This window comes from Protopterus annectens, chromosome 16.part0 (genome assembly GCF_019279795.1).
Source record: "Protopterus annectens isolate FY-2018-M chromosome 16.part0, PAN1.0, whole genome shotgun sequence".
Classification (NCBI taxonomy): domain Eukaryota; kingdom Metazoa; phylum Chordata; order Ceratodontiformes; family Protopteridae; genus Protopterus; species Protopterus annectens.
The window spans coordinates 599,247,831-599,268,081 of NC_056750.1; positions in this window are offsets into that span (position 1 = coordinate 599,247,831).

A 20,251-nucleotide genomic window follows, 5' to 3' on the forward strand; every position below is an offset into this window, starting at 1 on the left:
AAAGTCAGGGAATTCACCAGCCTCAGATGAAACTACAGTAAATATAATCAAAATGTTAGGTGAGATGGGGAGAAATAACTCCAGGTATTCATTGTGTTATGCTGAAAAAGTTGTATCACAGATGACTGGAGAATAAACATACTTGTACCAGCATACAAGAACAAAGGGGTCATTCACAACTGTGGGCAGAGAGTGGTATCAAACTCATGCCACATTTTATGAGAGTGTTGGAGAGGGTGACTTGTAAATACATATGCATAACAGTAGAAGGTAAAATGGGAGATGTGCATTTCAGATTCAGATCAGGATGCAGTACAACAGAGCCAATGTATGCAGAGAGACAGGTAATGGAGAAGAAGCTGAAGATAAGGAAAGAGCTCAATTTCCATTCCTAGACTTGGAGAAAGTATGTCACAATGTCCTAAGAAAGCTGATTTAGTCAATCTTGTGATTATTCATAGTCCCATAAACATTGATAGAATTAGTGCAGGTTATGCACATGATTCAGTGACACAAGTGCAGATTCACAGAGGGGTTCTCAGTGGGAGTGGGTGTGCATTAGGGTTCAGCTCTGACACCCACTGCTGTCTATGCCAGTAATGGACCACATTAGCAAACAGGTCAGAGAATGCAGCTAATGTGACACTATAATCAGACTTTGAACAGGAACTTCAGCAAATGATAGAGATTGAAATGCAAAGCAGAAGGCACATAGGATGCAGCTGAGTACAGACAATACAGATGTCATGGCAGTAAATAGGAAATTCACAAGACTAAAAATTAAGATAAAAGGGAAAGAGTGGAACAAGTTAGCAGCTTCGTGTACCAGGAATAGGTGGTTGAGAAGAAGGGAAGTCTGAACATGTGGTTAAAGTGTATCAAAGAAGAATGCCAAAGAAATTGAAAAGTAGGGCATACAAAGCAGAGGTGTGACCAGTACTACTGTATGATGCAGAAAACTAGGCAATAAAGGTAGAGTAGTTAAGGAAGCTTAGAAGTGATCAAAATGAAGTGCCTGAGACAGGTGGTAGGATGCGGACTGTGGTACAGATGAAAAAATTAGAACATCAGAGCAGAATCCATAATAGCCCCAGTTGCAGAGATGATCAAAGAGAACAGATTGCAATGGTTTTATCACACGTATCATCTCCTTGTGTGTATGCAATGAAAGCTCTCATAACATGAAACAAATGTTCCATGTAATTTCCTGTTATTCTATTTATGTGTTGTTTGGAGCTTATCTCCCCGGGCCTCTGCTGAAAATGGACCTGTGCCCAGTTGGACTTTCCTGGTTAACAAATGTACAATAAATAAATAAATAAAATGTGCTGGAAAGCAGAAGATGATCTATTGAAAAAGATATGTGAGAGAGAGGAAGAATGCAAGAAGAACTGAGGATGTCCAGCCAAGAGGTGGACATGACAGTCAAAGAAGGTAGGAGAGTGGCAGTTAGCACCCTGTCTTAGATGCTCTGCCCCCTTCATACTTAAAATAAATCAAACGTCATGAGGCACTACCCTTTCTTCTCTCTGTTCATGTCTACCTTTCTCCTAAATATGTTCCTTCCATCTGCAGTCCTCTATTAACAGACACAGCTTTATACAATAATATCTACAGTACTGCATAAATCATGAAACTAGCAGTACAGACTACTGATCTATTTGTAATGCGTACACCTGTTGTGTATCTTCATCCTGTGTATGTGTTCTACCTGATTCCTAAGCTGCTTTGTACAATTATATACTGTGCAATTGTTTAACTTGATCTTAAAATGTTTTTGCTGTCTTACTATTTTTCTCTTGGGCCTCTGCTGAAGATGGACTGTTGCTCAGTTGGACTATCCCACTTAACAAATTTTTATTTATTTATTTAACATTTGTTTTCTGGGAAAGTCTGACTTGGAGCAAGCCATTTTTCAGCGGAGGCCCGGGGAGAAACGCTCCAGATGCATGTCTTTGTAACATGGGAGGAAATGGAGCACCCAGAGGAAACCCACATGAATGCAGGGATGACATGCAGACTTTGCACAAAAGGCACCCCAGCCGAGAATCAAACCAGAAAACCTCTGGCTGTGAGGCGACAACATTAACCGCTGCACCACTGCGCCATCCTCCATGAGTGCACCATTAAATAAATAACAATTGTACAGTCAGTGAGCTGGACCCCTTGTGTATTTACAGGGGGCAAAGGTCTCTCAGGATGGCTTCATTAGGGTAGGTTTGTGTTTGCTTGTAATTTGTGTCTGTAGTTTCCTGAGTGTGTTTGTATGTGTGTGTGTGTGTGTGTGTGTGTGTGTTTTCTTAATGTATGCATTTATGTATATCTGTGTGAATGCCATTTCTCCATTTAGAAGGTTTTCCACAAGCATCACACTATACCCTCCCTATTGTTGTGTTTGTAGCTTTGTAACTCTAAGGTTGCTCGAAATGCTTTATGTTTTTCTTGTACTTTTATATAGTTTCCTGTTTGTGTGTGTGTATATTGGTATGATGAGTAAAAGTACATCTGCAACATGGTGAAGTTTTAGCTACTGAATATTCTTTATCTGGTGTAGAATTTTCAAAGGGGAAGTTCACTGAATGGAGGTTCATAGGTTGGTACTAGGCTATCGGCCCTAGGGCCTATGCAAGCCTAGCCATAACAATTCCCTGGATATTTCTTCCCACAAAATTTACTTATCTGGACCCCTGTCTAGCAGAGTGACTGTCATAATCCCAGGGGTGAATTTCCTATCTCCCATCCAATCATCAAAGTTCCTTTTGAAGAGAGCCAATGAGGCACTCTGCTTGACATGTATGGGCAGTCTATTCCAGAGTATGGGGAGTCTCTGGGTCAGGAACCTATCCCTCCAGCATGTTTTGTTCATTGTGATGACAAGGTTTAGATCCCTGGAGCGTGTTGCTCTGAGGGATTGGGATTTCTTTAAGTGGAGCATGTCCAACAGCTCAGGGTTTGACATGGCCTTGTATGTTAAGCAGAGATCGCCTCTGAGTAGACGATATGCCACAGAGTATAGCTGGAGTTTTTTTAGATGGTCAGCATATGGCATCTGCTTTAGGCCTGTGATTCTTTTAGTGAGGTATTTCTGTGGCCTTTCCAGCTGTTGCAGATGTCTTGTTAGGTATATACCAAATGGGGCAATATACTCTATAATGGGTCTAATGAGGGATGAGTACAGTGGGACAATGACCTCCTTTTTTCTGGATGAAAAGCCCCTAGTGATGAGGTGTGCCACATAGAAGGATTTCCTGACTGTTGTGGCGATGTGGTTATTGAAAGTGAGACCACTGTCCACCTGTGTCCCTAAGTCTCTCATCACACTTTTGATGTTTAGTGTCCTGCCACCTATGTGGTAATTCATGGGTACACGTTTTTTTCCAAAGGGGATAACTATACATTTCTTGGCATTAGGCTTGAGCCCATGGCTCTGGCACCAGGCATCTGTTTCTGTAAGGCCCTTTTGTAGGATATCCACATCATTTGGGGATTCAATAATGGCTCCCAGTTTGCAGTCATCTGCGAACTTTGTTAGCCATAGTCCCTTAGTGTTGGCCTGTACTTCAGAGAAGTAGATGCCAAACAAGAGTGGTCCCAGGACTGAACCCTGAGGTACTCCACTTGTCACTTGTCTGGAGCTGGATTTAGAGTCGGCTACTTTTACAGTCTGGGTTCTGTCAGTAAGCCAGTTGGCAACCCATCGAGTGACGTAGGGATTTATGCCCAGCTTAGTAAGTTTATCTATGATTCCAGAGTGGGGGTGGTGTTGAAGGCCTTAGCAAGGTCCAGATAGGCTGTGTGGACTGCCTTACCCTCGCCCACAGCTCTGGAGACTGATTTGAAGAAGTCAGTCAGATTCAGGAGACAAGATTGGCCCTTCACAAACCCAAACTGGGTGGGGTCCAGTGTTTGAAGGTTGCCAATGTCTTTGTTTATAAGTTCCATGATAATGCGTCCCATGCCCTTGCAGATCAGGCTTGTCAGACTGATGGGATGGTAGTTCCCAGGATCCAAGGCAGATCCTCCTTTGTGGAGCGGGATAACTGTAGCTGTGTGCCACTCAGTGGGCACGAAGCCTGAGGTGAGGCTACGATTAAACATGACACTTAGGTGAGGTGCCAGTTCATTTTGTAGTTCATGTAGTACACAGCCTGGGATGTCATCTGATCCCATGGATGCTGTATTCTTAGCTTTGGAGAGTGCGGTTTCTACCTGTGTGGCCATGATTACTGGAATTTGGCAATCTTTTGGTATTGAGATGGGCACTTTAGGGGGTGAGAGGGGGTGAAGATGGCACTAAATCCATCTGCCAGGATATTGGCAATATCCTTGGGATCAGTATATTTAATGCCATTCTGTTGTAGCTCAGAGCAGATCTGAGCATTGCCATTTAGATTTTTGACATAACTATAGAATGCCTTGTGGTTGTCTTTGGAATCTTTGGCAATTTTATTTTTGTAACTAGCTTTTGAGGATTTTATGGGGGATTTCAGCTTCTTACTGAGGCTGGTGAGGGAGTTTTTTGCATCCTGGGATTTTCCTCTTTTCTGCAACAGTTTCTTCCTTCTGTTGTATAGTTTGTTTATAGCAGGGGACCACCAGATTGGCTTCCTTTTTTTGGAGAAGAGCATCTTGGTTCTATTTGGGATGGCACGATTCGTACAGTGTCTTAGTGTAGGATTCTGCAATCGAACTTCCAGATCCCGTCTGCATGGGTGTCATGAAGTTTGTCACTTCTGACTTCAGTAGCATGAAGTTGGCTTTGGAGAAGTTTTTTAAGGAGGTTTCCTTACTGGGGGGTGGGAGTGGGATGTGGATGTCAAGGGTGATTTGCTTATGGCCAGACCTGACCAATGAGGGGGTGACCACTGGTGTGGAGCATCTGCCTCCCATGTTGGTAATGACCAGATCTAGGATATTGGAGCCCCTGGTGGGACAATGGCTTATTTGATCCAGGGCATTGGAATTTATGAATTCCAAGAACCGTTGGGAAAAGGAGTCGGTACCCGAGTAGTTTTCCCAGTTAATGGCAGGGTAGTTGAAATCACCCAGTATTAGGGTGTTTGGTTGTATCTTAATATTTTCCAGTATATTTAGAAAGGTGTAGTGAGAATCTTGGGGCATGGTGGGGGATCTGTAGCAAGCTACAATTTGGATTGCAAGTCTCACCTAGTGTTAGTTGCACCTGGAGAATTTCAGATGCATTGTGTTGGGCAACTAACCTAGAGGTGTGAATATCTTTGGTGAATACGGACACTCCTCCACCTTTAGTGTTTTGGTCTAGGTTTTGTGGCCGAAAAGTGTGGTACGAATTGTAGCCTGGTATTGCAGGGGTGCTCTCTAGAGCCTTGAACCAGGTCTCAATTACTGCACAGATATCGATGTTTTTAGGAGTGCATCGAGAGAGTGCATTTTGAGGTTTAGACTTCTAGCATTGAGTAGCATTACCTTCAGATTTTGCATGCTTGTATCTATTACAGTGGTGATTTTGAGTTCTCTTAAGCTGCTTCTGTGGCAAAAAGGACTAAGGCAGCCATCCTATTTGCTGAAGCAGTATTGGTGTTGAGGGATCTAATCGTGATATAACTAGAACTTAGCCAGGATGTGGGGTTGCATGGGGGCTTGGTTCTCTGGAAGAACATAACTGTTTTCTTTTTTGTTGTTTTTGATTTCAGTCTTTTGGGATTGATCATTGGCTATTTGATGTTTGTGTACTTCGATGTTTCCAAGTATAGCAAATATACACGCACACATACATACAATTATGTTGTTAATAGTCTACAACACAGATTTCATCAACTTGATTGTTTGACAACCTTAGATTACTTCACAAATAATTTGACTAAAAGGGTCACAAATGTTAATCATACAGTTTACTTTTGTGATTCAAGTACCGCACTGCGTAACCTCTCTACTTTTTAATAAACTAACAGTGGGCCGTGATCTGACACCACTATTCCATTCCTACAGGAATATCTAAAACACTGTGTTTTATGAAGGGTCTCTACCCCCACAATCCAGACCTGGGGACTCTATCTCCACCCTTAATTTAAATGGATGTACAACCATGAGTAATGTGAAATGACCAACTTTTATGCTATAGTTGATGATCTATAAACCGACCGACTATAGGATAAAATGATGCATTCCGCCACTCTCTGATCGTATAGAAAACTGCTTCTCGACCAAATAAAAGGTAACCATGTGTATATTTGTGCACATTATCATCACCATCATCATCTTCTATTCTCTACATGAGGTTAGGGTGTCATGTCGACTGTCACAATCTGTCTCAAATCAGTGACACTCTCCTATATTCTTCAACAGCCATGCCTGACTGTTGGAGGTCTTCTTTCACACAATCTTTCCATTTCTTTGCTGGACCCTTGTTTTCTCTTGCCTTCTTCCTATCTGTTCCAAATCTTCTTCACCAGATTGTATTCTGTTTTCCTGCACATGTGCCTGAATCACTGTAATCTGTTTTCTTTGACCTTTTCTGGAACTGGAGCTATATAGGCTTCTGCTCTGATGTCCTCATTTTTTCATGTGTCCCACAGTGTGCATCCTACGACCTATCATCTTCATCACATCTTGATTTCTCAACTGACCTTTTGCCTTTTCTGCCCAGGTGTCTGTACCATACAGTAGTACTGGTTGCACCACTGTTTTCTACACCTTACTTTTTAGCTTTTTTGGCATTCTTTTGTCATACACTATCCCTGACATTCTGTGCCAGTTGGCTGCAGGCCCTCTAGTTCTAGTAGCATTGACCTGCTCATTCAGACTTCTTTTCTCCTTAACCATCCCTCCCAGATACTTGAAGCTGTTAACTTGTTCCACTATTTTCCTTCTATCTCATTTCTTAGCTTCTTCTGATTTTTTCCCCATTTGCTGCCATTACCACTGTCTTATCTGTACTCGATTTCATCCCATGTGTCTTCAGTTTGGTATTCCATTTTCCTATTCTTTATGAAGTTTGTGGTCAGAGATCGCCTGTAATGTCAGATCATCTATATGCAGCGACTCTGTTGATTTGTTCCCTCCAACCTGTATGTTAATGTAGTCCATCACCAGTATGAACAGTGTTGAGCCCTGGGCTCAGAGTTGAACCCTGATGCACACCAACTGGGAATCCCCTTGTTAGACTAAATGCTGTTTATAATTGAGTCATTGGGTCCTTATATATAAAACCTGCAGTAATTCTACAAATGTTTTGGAGGCTTTGAACAACTGCAGGACTCCTCAAATCAACTTTTTGGGACCTTATCATATGCTTCTGTTAGTCTAGGAATGCCCAGTTGGACTCTTTACTCATTTCTAGCTTCTTTTCAACTATCTAACTCACTTCAAATATTGGGTCAGTTATGTTGCATCTGGATTTTAATCCAAACTGATCATCTCCCACCTTAATTTGTACTACTCTGCATATTCATTTATTAATCACCCTCTCCAGAACATGCATGCAATCTGTACTGCCCACAGATGCGAATGTTCCCTTTGTTCTTGTACACTATGCTAGTACGCTTATTGTTCAGTCTTTTGTGTTATGCCTTTCTCTCCATACTGCTTTGAGTACCCTCCAGAGCCATTTCTCCCCTAACAAACCTAACATCTTGATCACATCTGCTCCGACTTCATCTGGGCCTGCTGTTTTTCCTGACTTCATTTTCCATAGTACTGTTCTTACTTCTTCTAGGGTGGGCTCGTCATCTTCTTCTTCTTTCATTGTAGGCCGTGTCTAGAGCAGCACAGCTTCTGTGAGGTTTTCTTCATTCAGAAGCTGCTGGAAGTAATCCTTCCATCCACTTATGATGTTCTGTGGACTGGTGAGGAGGTTGTTGCTGGCATCCCTTATGAAGGATGGCTATTTTCTTTATCTTTCTGTCTTTTCCTTGCAATCTAATAGAGTTTCTCTATGCCATCTACTAAGCCAGTTTCCAGAAGGTAGTAGAGTGCATCTAAAGCTTTGTTCTTTGCTATTGCAAATCCTCTCTTAGCCTCTTAGAATAGATGCACCAGGCTAGGAAGGAATACTGTTTGACTAAAAATCTCCCAATTTTTCCTGCACTCCTCCTCCTGCATTCCCCCACCAGCTTTCCTTGTGTATCTTGCTTCCATACCTGGCTTAGCCTCATATCTGTTCTATAGTCCTCAAACATGCTGTTTGAGGCACTGCCATTCTTCTTCAACTCTACCTATTTGCTCTACTTCCTGTGATGCTAGATTCCCAAGTAATTCCTCAAACCTTTGTGATTTCTCTCTAGTCAACTTCCAGGTCTTCAGCCTAGCCTCTGAAGACCTTAAAACCTTCTCTGACCACTGCTTGCAGTTGATTGTGGCAACCAGTGGTTTATGCTGTGGGCTGACTGTTTCACTGTGGATGACTTTGCAATCACTGATTCTAGAGCTTGTGTCTGTCTCCCTTGCTGAATCATGCATGTGCTGGCCACATCAAGCCATTTGCCAGACAGAAGTCTAGAATGGTCTGCTTTATTCCTTTTACCCCACCCTTGCGGACCCAGGCAGTCCTCCTGTCCTGTTCCATCTGTCCATATATGTGCATTCATGTCACTCATTAACAGCACCAACTGATGTTGTCCTACTTTATCTAGTTGGTCCTGCAACTGCTGCCTGAATGCACTCTTTTCCTTACTATCATGACCCTGCTGTGGTGTACAGGCTGACATTATGAATAGTGCTCTATCCTTACACTGAAGTCTGATTGCCATGAGTCTGTCACTAATTCTAATGCCATCCCTTACTGTTTTCTGAAGCCTCTCCCTCACCACAATTCCCACTCCATTTTTAGACTGTTTTCCTCCTGAGCATTAGACTCTGGATCCCAAGCCAAGTGGCTTTGCTACGCTGGCCTTCCATCTTGTTTCCTGCAAATATAGGATGTCCCACCTCTTCTTTACTATCATGTCATCCACTGCCAAGCTGGGTCCAGGCAGTGAACCTATATTGTGTGTAGAATTGTTTAGTTTATGTTTGGCAATTTCACTGGGTTTGCATCCAGCTTTCTCTCAACAGAGCTATTACAGGTAACCCAAGCTGGGCAACTGGACACCAGCAGGCCAATAGCTTATTGACCCAGGGTTGCTGGACTTTATGGCATGTATACTGACTAATAGGCACACATATACTCCTCCCACTGTTAGCATGGGTCCCTGGTGTAGGTCAGAGTATGGCAGGTCCTCCGTTCACATATCACCAAATACCCATATGCCCATTTTCTGATGACATTAGTCAACATGACCAAATCATCTAGAGCCAGTTTTTATGCAGCTGAGTAGCTAGCTCTGACACTGTGTGCAGTCTGTGATTCATATTCTCCTATTTAGAGGATACTGTGCTCCACAGCTGATGTAAAGTGATTGCTCTAGACAGTTCTCCTTCTGGCACCATCTAGAGTCTGTGCTGTTGCCCACAACTCGGTACTTGGGTGAGTTTGAGGTGGAAGCATGGCATGTTTTTGGGAGGTTGTATGGACCCCTCAGAGACCCAGGGAGCACAAGCAAACTCCATACAGGCATTGCCTGGTGGTCAGGATTGATCCTTGTACCTTTAGCGTGGAAGGTGAAGACCTTAACTGCTATGCCGACTGTGCCTTAACCTACCTGCTGAGCTGTATTTGCTTCTTTTTTTTTTCCTTTTTCCAAAGCTGCTTCTGTGCTGCTCTTTATCAGCAGCCTGTTTATCCCAGATACTTGTGTCCAGCCTCATATGTCAGTCTCAAAACATTCACCTACTTTAATATGGCCTGATTTTGTGTAGGCCTGAGCTTTGTTTTGTTTTTTGCTCCATGTTCCCCTCACCCATGGTGAAAATATTACTGCATGATTATCAATTGCAGGGGTGTTTTTACTTTTTAGCCTCAAGCTTTTTCGTTGATACTAAGTATGACGTCCAGTATTTTACCTGCCTTTGTTACTTCCCATAGTAGATGGACATAATCCTTGTTGAATACACACCTCTACTAGTTCACTCACTGTTTGATTTGGATGCAGAAATACAGCAGCCTTCTTCTGTGAATTTAAAGCCTCTCAATATAGAAGCTTTCTTTTTCATGTCCAAATTACTAATATTCTGAGGCTTGTGTATGCAGACCTTTCTACCATTTACCAAGGTTTCTATCACTCATAGATTCATAGGATGATACTAGGCTACTGGCCTGGAGACCCTTATAAGCCTAACCTAGAATTTCACCCATGTTCCCACAAAGTCAGCATCTGTTTTCCTTGCCCAGCAGGAACACAGGTGGGATCCCAGGGGTATATTTTCTGTTTCCCATCCAGTCGTCCAGGTCCCTCTTAAAGAGGGCTAGTGAGGTACTCTGCTTGACATGGAGAAGGTCTATACCACAAATGGTGGAGTCATTGCGACACAAATCTATCCTGCCAACAAGTTCTGTTTCTGTCACAGACCAGGTTGCGACCTTGTGTGCGGGTTGTGCAAGTAGAGTTTGATTTACGGATATGCAGCAACTCCATCAAGGCTGAGTCTGAGACAGCCTTGTATGCCAGACACATGTCACCTCTGAACAGTCTGTATGATACTGAGTAGAGGGACAGGGCTTTTAGCCTATCTGTATAGGATAGGTGTTTGAGGCCATGGATTTTCTTGGTCAGGAACCTCTGTGGTCTCTCTGACTGCTGCATGTGCTTGGCAAGGTACATGCCAAAGGGGGCATTGTACTCAATAATGGGTCTGATAAGGGAGGAGTACAGGGATGTTATGACCTTCTTCTCTTGAGTCAGTCTGAAACTTTTCCACTTTCTTACTTAAACACCTAACTTTACTCAACATAATGTTCCATACCTTTATGGCAATTTCTTTTATTCTATTTTCTGCCATTTTTTTCCACTTTGGTCCCCTTTTTAAATTTGACTCCTACTTTGTATCACAATCCATGTTACACTTATTTCTTCCTACCCACTGTATCTTCCCTCTTCTCTGAACATGTCCTTCTGCTGCTGTCTGGGTCATCTTGCCATCTTTTGCCTTTGTATCAGTCTTCTCCCCACCTGCTTTCCACTTCAGTTAACACCATAATTGTACTGATGTACCTTTTCATTCCAGGTTTCGGCTACGCTTTCTCATCAGCAGAGAGCTGACATCCATCAGTGGCCACGTGTTCTTTCTTTGCCATACCTCCCCTTCAGTAATACATTATTTTAAATCCTTCCTCATCTGTCCATGTTCTGAGATAGGCATTATAGGCCTGGGTATTCATTTCACTGCTGTTATAAAACTTGACAAGAGTAGCATCTCTGAAATAAACGCTGCATATCTCATCTCTTTACATGTCTTGACCACCTCATGTGCTATTTCCTAATCAAATTAAGTAAAATGTAGATGCTTCCCATCCCAGAAAGATTGTCTCACTCATTCCCATTAGCCTTCAGAGATCCTACTGGACCAGTTGTCTAGGGAATCCTTGAATTTAAATACATTGGTGCATGGTTTGACCCCTCATTGACTTTCTCTTACTACATCTAGTAGGCTGTACATAAACACATGGCACAGCCAAACATTGCTTTGAAATTACTAGACAGCACACATATGAACTCTGCATCACCATTCTTCATATGGAGTATTATGTATCTGTTATCTCTGTACAATGGCAGATTATATTAGGGGCAATTTGGTCAGCCACCCAGGGTCCATAGTTCAAGGGAGTCTCATGACCTACCAACAAAATAATTTAATTTTACAGTTTTGTTATATTCAGCACTGTTAACTAATTTTAGTTGACTTATGTGCTAAAAATAAAGAAAAATTTTGGGTTTTTGGCAAATCTTTTGAGGATTAAAGTTATTAAATGAGTTACTAAATGATGACAGACAGTTGCCTTTTTCAGACTTTGTCCTTCAGAAAAAGTGTCATTAAAATGTTATTATAGGAAATATTTAAGTATATAAGAGCAATATTTAAAACATTGTCCCTGATTTTGAAACTTTATCCTTTATTTGTTGGGTTTATCCCTGGCTATTGTACTAAGGGGTTGAGACATTTTTATCACAGTCAAATAAGTTTTACACAACAGCCTGCCTGTAACTGTGCTGGATGGGGTTGAAGGCTGTTTGTGGATGAAAGTAACTTACTCTCTGTTCGTTTGCTTGGTTAACCATTTGGCTTTGCAAGACTAATGTGCAATAAGTGTGAAATACTTATTGCTGGTTATGTAAAGCAAAGCTGAACTTGCATAGCTCTTAACTTTCTCTGATTTTACAGAAAGTGCCTAATTTTGCACATATTTTGGTCTTTTTCTTATAACATTTCAGGTTTCTGGAAAATTATTCATGACTATTTCACTAAATAATGACAAATGTGATTTTCAGACATTATATAATTCAGAAAATGCCTGCTAATGCAAAATTGTTATTTTAGCAACTTTCTAAATATTTGGGAACTTTGTCCTTTTGGGGCCTTTCTCCTTCTTATTGCGCTATGAAGTTGTAAGGTATCATCTTTTATCACAATTATATAAGGTGTACACAACAAAGTGACTACAACTGTTCGGGTGGGGGGGGCGATGTCATGGGTGAAAGTAACTTGCCATTTTGTTTGCTCAGTTTAACCAGTGAGGCTTTGCAAGACTAGTGTGCATTTGTGTGAATTTGGTTTGAATACTTGGGATCCTGTGTGTTTAACACAAAAATTAAATGCATTATTGTTTCAGTGATTTCTATTTTCTATGACTGTCAGACACCTGAGTTATGCACAGTCAGCAGTGAGACTATAATTGCTGAGTACCTCGGATGTCTGTGGATGAGATGGCTTTGCGTAATGCAAGTGTGTGTGTGTGTGTGTGTGTGTGTGTGTGTGTGTGTGTGTGTGTGTGTCTGTGTTTGTGTATATATACTATATATAATATGTGTGTGTATGTATGACAGAGAGAGAGAGAAAGATGGAGGGACCTATAAGAAGATACTAAGAAGTGGTGTCAGGAATATATAGAACTATATAACAAGGACCTTAACAACACATACATTCATTGGTATATTCTAGGATATAGACAACTGTCTTGGAGATTAAAGTTAAATGCACCTTAGAAAGCCTTGGAAATAGCATGTCTGCAGGAAGTGAAGGTATTCCAGCTGAAGTGTTTAAAATCTGGCAAAATTATGCTGTTGCAGGGTTGGAATTTGCCTGCAAACTTAAACACAATATTGGCTTCTGGACAAAAGATTAATCTATATTCCAATACCAAAAAAAAAAGTAGTACTACAGAGGGCCCACCTTTTTTGGATTTACTATGAAAAAACGAACTGCAAAACCCAAAAGTCAGAAATGCTGAAAACCAATGCCTGAAATGCAGAAGGGAAAAAAAGTAAAATGGAAGCATTTCTGCAGGGGGGCAAGCCCCCCCCCCCCACACACACCTCCTAACTTAGATATACCAATGACATACCAGCTGAAGGAAGGGGGAAATCTACTAAAAGAAGACAGTTATTGCTGGTGCGCATTTAGGAAATCACTGCTGGTATGATTTTATAGAAACTAATAATCAGTGTTGCGTTCCTCAGGGTCTTGTGATTTGGGCTATTGATGTGTGAGGAATTTCATGTTTGCCACCTGTAGAGGTACCACTTTTTTTAAATAGCAGCAAGGTAATGCTCAAGATCTAATATGCTAGACTCCAGCGGTATATGGAATAATAACTGTCGGATATAAAAGATGATTTTAGAAGAGGCAGAGGCACCAGATATCAAATTATTGTTGTTAGTCTCCTTTTTCACTATTTTTAAATGGGGTTGAGGGGTCAAAGCAACGTTATTCAATGTGTCCAGATCACCTAAAGCTAATGTTTACACTGCCAAATGGCTAGCCCTGACATCTGTTGGATAGTAGAGAAAGCAAAGAAGTTAAAATATTTCCTTTTGCTTTATTGGTTACTGTAAAGCCTTTGACTGTGTGGCCAGTTGTTAGAGAAATGGGGATACCTCAACACCTTATTTGCCTCCTGGGGAATCTGTCTGCAGAACAATCAACACTTACAACTGAATACAGAACAACTGACTGGTTGAAGACTGGGTAAAGAGTGGGACTAGGCTTTTTATTTATGTACTGAATATATCCCACAAAATGCTGGGTTAGATGAATCAGATGATGGAATCAAAATTATTGGGGATCATATTAACATTCTCAGATATATAGGTGATACAGATGACAGTGAGGAAGGGGCTGGTGATGAAGATGAAAGCAAAAAGTGCAAAAGTTGGCTTGTTGTTCAGTATAAAGTAAGAAATGTATGTCATTTGGCTGTATCAATTCTTTACAAATTGATGGGGAAGAAGTGAAGGTGGTGAAAAGATTTATTTTTCACAGTTTAGAGATCACTGCAGATGATGATTGCAGCCATGGAATTAAAAGGCACTTGGTTCTTGACAGCTATAATAAATATGAGTACAGTGTTCAAGAGCAGAGACACCCCATTACAAAATTCCATATAGCAGAAGTGCTTTTTTTTTAACAGTAATGGCACATTGTTGTAAAAGCTGAGCTAGTAAGGAATATCTCTCAACTGTACAGATTTTCACAGGATGTCCAGATTTTGGCCTTATATTTTTGGTCCATTTTTCATAAAACTGTGTTTTTTCTGGCAGATTAGTGGTAAATCATTAAAGACTGAAGTTTGAAAATAGTGACAGACATTTGAGTTTCAGACTTCATATCCTTATGAAAATCCGTGCTAATGCAAAACCTGTCAACTTTCTAAGTTTGTAAGAACAATATTTAAAATTGTCCCTATTTTTGGGCCTTTGTCCCACTTTTGTTTATGACTTTGTTCACATTTCTTGCTCTAAGAGGTTGAGAGGTATGAAAGCTGTGTATTGGGAAATCAGTGCTTTTGAATTGTGATTTGGAGAAACCTTGTGAGAATTCATTGGACTACAAACCTTGTGAGAATTCAATGGACTACAACAAGATCAAATCAGTCAGTATTTAAGGAACTAAACACAGACTGTTCTCCGGAAGTTCTCATAATAAAACTATCTCCTACATTGGCCAAATAATGCAGGCAGGACTCACTAGAGAGGACACTGACGCTGGAAAATATCAAAGGTAAAAGAAAAAGACAGCAGAGGCTAAAATGGATAGACGACATTACTGTAATAACAAATAAGAATCTCTGCGAATTTAAAGAAGCAGTTATTGGCAGACAGGCCTGTAGTGGTAAAGTGTTGAGGTAAAAAAAGATTCTGACCACAACAACCACAGAAAGATGTTTCTAAGCAAAAGACAACTGAAAAGTATTGTCTGATTTCTGGATGAACACAATGCTGGTCTGCATAGAGGGTGCCCAAAAACTGGAGATGTGAGAATAACGGCTATATGTCTGTCGATTATCTAAACACATATCTGCTAGACTTGGACATAGTAGCATAACACAGCTTATGATAATAAAAAAATACCTTTTAGGAAACAATAAAGTTGTAAATAGTTGCAGTAGTCTGTTTTCCATCCAACTGTAAATATTAATACATTTATAAATAGGAAACACAATAACTTGTCAGAAAAGGTTGGCAAGGAATTAAAATGGCAGAAGAAATTTCACATCATTATAAAAACAAAGTGAAATTATTCATTTTGGGATGCAAATGTAAGGACACAGAAACTGTGGAGAAATGCCTTTGAGGTTCATGTACATTACAGCTCTCTCTTCACTCCTCCTCCTTTCTTTGGCATCTCCTTATTTATGTTGCCATCCCAATCTACTGTAGCCGGGTATTTCACTGGTCTGATAGTGAAACATGTCTCCCTTCTGATTTAAGGCTTCCACCATGAATAGTCTATTAACAAGTCTTTTTTCCCCCATGTTCTTTCTAGAGATCCCTTCTCCAGCTCTTTACAGTGAAGATAGTTTTTCATTTTTTTTGTTTTTTTTTAACATCTGAACTGTAGCTTAAGACAAAAATTATTTTTGTGTCTGATATCTGCTTATATTAGGAATAATTTTTAATTAACTACCTGTTACTTAAAGTCTTGGGTTTGCAGGAGAGGCAGCAGGGCTTAAGAGTAGAAAATAACATTTAGAAATGTGACTGGATTGGGTGGTCAGATAAAAAAACAGCAGAGAGGGACTGCAGAAGAAGGGCAACATGGGAAGGAGATTGCCACAGGATAGGAGGATGTCAGTAGGGGTAGTCAGGGGAGTACAGGCAAGTGGACAGTGGACGGTGGACGGAAGGAGAGAGACAGTGGGTGCACAATTAACAATAAAGGCTGAGAAAGGAGAAGGTATGAGAGGCAACTAGGAAAAAGACGACAAGAAAAAGGCTGGTAAGGTGTAGGGACAGGACAGGCAGGGGTGCTGGATGATGACAGGCAGTAACAGATGTGGTTATACACTAGGCAGTACTAAAGGGTAAGGAGGAGAGAAATTATATGTTCAGCCTTAGTGGATGAAGGAGACTGGTTCAGATGCAAGCGGTTAGCAGAACAGCTGAACAAGGAGAGGGGTGTAGGCCGACTCAGTGCAGGGAGAGCAGAAGGGTGGCAGGCATGATCTAGGAGGGGGAGGTTAGTGATTCTGAACTGAACTGCATCACTAGAGGAATCAGGATAAGTAATGGATAAAGGAAAATGGTGCAAAGAAAAAACACAAGAATGTTGAACCATTGTGGAGACTGAAGTAAGGAAGGATCACAACAAGAAAATGGAGAAAGGAGAGAGAATTTCAGTAGCAGAAGGACAAGGGGCTTGGGGTGAGGAGGGAGCACTTGAAGCGAACAGAGATAAATAAGGAGTGTGGGAAGGATGGGAAAGGGTCAGCTGCAAGAAAGAAAAAGCAACTAGTAGCAACAATGGAGAGGAGTGGAGGGTAGCTGGGGTAATGACATGGTGGGGAGAAGTGAAGCATAAACAGAGAAGAGGGTTGTGGTAATGAGTGAGTCTCCAATCAAGAGGATTAAGAAGGTTATTTATTTGCATGATTTCCAGATAAATGAGCTGTTACTTGGACCCTTCTCATCTGTGACATGAGCACAGTGGTAGTTGCAACAGTACAGAGAAATTTGGAATAGTAGAGTGATACAGTCATTATAGTATATAACTTACAGCATGATTCAGATTTAAAAAAAAAATGTAAATTCTTAACATGCAGCTGAGTTTTATAGCTTACCCATGGGGATAGTTTAGAAACTTAAGTTTAGCATCATCATCATTTAGGGAAAAAAACAAAACAAACTGAAATATATTTACACATATACAAATTATGTTCTCACTGTCTGATAAGGATTACTTAAATCGTGTACTGTTTATGTATGCTGTAGTAATATAATGGCTGATGCATTTATGCTAAAGGCGGAGTATGTATCCCTTGTCTTTGAAACACAAGTCCAGCAGTGGGTTGTTTTTTAGCTATGTAATAAGATTGTGTACGAGTTTAGTGCATTTTGTTATTTTTCTAAAGATCTGTGGAAGGTTGTTCTAGTTGGCTGTCACAATCTTGTAAGAGCTCCATTCCACAATACCAAGGATGAGCAGATGTATTTGAAAAGTCAGACTGTTTTATTCTTATGTACTGAGGGTATATGTAAGGGGCTTTTAAGAATAAACAATAACAATAGCTTCTATCTGGAAAAACAATATTCTCCTGGTGCATCCATTCAAAAAGCCTTCCAGGGAGGATAAAAACACCTACTCAATATATACTTTCCAATGTGCAATTAAGCGCTGTGTTAGAGGGCATCATCTAAAGCGTATGGGTTACTGGGGTGCATTACAAGATGGATGCAGTCTATGGACAAAGATGCATTATGTGGACAAGTATATACTGCTCTGCCTGTACCAAGCACTGATGATTCCCCCTGTTGAATTAGTGTATCCCCTTCTAGAGTCTCTAAAATGAAAATGACACAAAGCTTACAGGAAGAGTACAGATAAAAACAACAAGGGTTTAAAGGGTGGGAAGTTGAAACTATTGATGTCTCCAAGTGCTGATGGTAGAACACAAGATTATAGAATTGGGTATAAAGAATAGAGCGATTGCCGTTAACTGAAAGGAGCTCAAGTTCGAGTAGAACATGAAGTGCATTTTCAGTCACAGAATGGTGAACAAATGTAAATAATTGTTGACATGTGTGGAATGTCTAAAACATTTTGATTCTGATATTGGGTGATTCCCACAATGTCGCTGTCTTTGTCACAAGCGGCTTCCCTGCCAACATTTTTCTCAATAGGTTTTCCATCTTGATTCACTCAGTCTCTTTATGCCGCTATTGTAACATTGATATAAGAATGTGTTCCATCTCTCTCTGTGCCGAACAACTTTGTCAAATGGTCATAGTTTGCCATGGGATACATTATCCTGACATGCTGCTTATCATCTTTTTTTTTTTTTACTAAGACAAACTAGTAAAGTTTTTATCTGTATTGTAAATGCTCCTCCAACATTGCTTTCATATCACATGATGCCATGCCAATCATGAGCGGACAGGTGATCCGCTGTGGCGACCCCTAACCAGGAAAAGCTGAAAGAAGAAGAAGATCACATGATGCCATGCACAGGCTCTTCACTAGTACAGCTCCTTTTATGCCCTTTCTGTTTTCTTCCTTTCCTCCTTAGCTTTCACTTGTTCCAGGTTCCTTCTATTCCTTCCCATCCCAGAAGCTTTCTTTCACTTTCCTCTACATTTTCTGTACACTACAATCAGCATCACTCTTTGTTTCACCTGCATCCATTCCTATCGCATGGCCTTTCTATTTTCTTCTTGACTTCTTCATCTTCTAAATCTGTGTAGAATGGTGGGTTAATGCACTGTATTATAGTTGAGAGGGGGCCCTGGTTCGAGACTTGGTAGAGGTGTTTATCCCCCCCATCAGTAAATCAGGACATCCCCAGTACCTGCTCCCCTCCCCTTATCTCTAGGGAGCAGGTCATCACTGCCCTCTCAAAGGCAAAAAATACAGCCTCCATGGGACCAGATAACATCCCAGGCTGCATCCTACATGAACTCAGGCATGAACTTGCAGCACCATTAGGCACCCTATTCAACCAAAGCCTGAGTACCGGCTTTGTCTCAGCTGAGTGCAGGACAGCCACTGTCATACCTTTACACAAAGATGGAGCATCCACTGATCTGGGAAATTATATACCCAGCAGCCTAACTAGCCTAATATGCAAGGCCATGGAACGGATTACCATGGACCTCATTAACAGGGACATTGGTAACCTCCAAACTCTTGACCCCACACAGTTTGGCTTTGTCAAGGGGAGGTCATGTCTGTTAAATCTGGTTGACGACTTTGAGACAGTCACCAAAGCCATGGACGAGGGAAAGACTGTGCACACAGCCTACCTCATACTGGCCAAAGCCTTCGACACTATTCTTCACTCGGGCATAATAGATAAACTCTCTCAACTAGGCATCAATCCATATGTTACCAGATGGGTAGCAAACTGGCTCACTGATAAAACCACCTAATCAAAATAGGGGAAGCCACCTCAAGCAATAGACCCGTAACAAGTGGCATACTCCAGGGATCGGTCTTGGGGCCTCTGTTATTTGGGATATACATCTCTGAGGTGCAGGCCCAAACCATTGAGCTATGGCTGACCAAGTTTGCAGATGACAGGTGCAGTCATCAATTCCCCAAGTGATGTGGACGTCCGACAAGAGGATCACACCCAAACATATGACTGGTGCCATAAACATGGCCTCAAGCTGAATGCCAAAAAATGCATCATCATCTCCTTTGGGGAGAGTGATGTCCCCACATATTATCACATTTAATAACAGCATCCTAAACACGCAACCAGTCGTGAGGGATTTGGGCACCCAGGTTGATAGCAACCTGACTTTTGACCACCATCTTGCTTCCATTGTACATAAAGCTTTCTACATGGCCCACCTCATAAGTAAGGGTAACTCATCCAGGGAGAAGGAGGTCATAACATCTCTGTATTCTTCCCTTATAAGGCCAGTTATTGAGTGCAATGCCCCCTTCAGCATGTGCCTCACAAAGCACATGCAACAGCTGGAGAGACCACATAGGTTCCTCACCAGGAGAATCCAGGGCCTCAAACATCTACCCTACATAGATAGTCTAAAAGCCCTGTCCCTCTACTCAGTTTTATACAGACTCCTCAGAGGTGACCTCTGATTGGCATACAGAGCTATCTCAGACCCCGCCTTGATGGGACTGCTGCATACCCGCAAGTCAAGCTCGACCCTAGTGACCCACATGTGTGAACTCAAGCTGGTTTGTGACATCATTAGGACTACTTGGTGGGACAGATTTG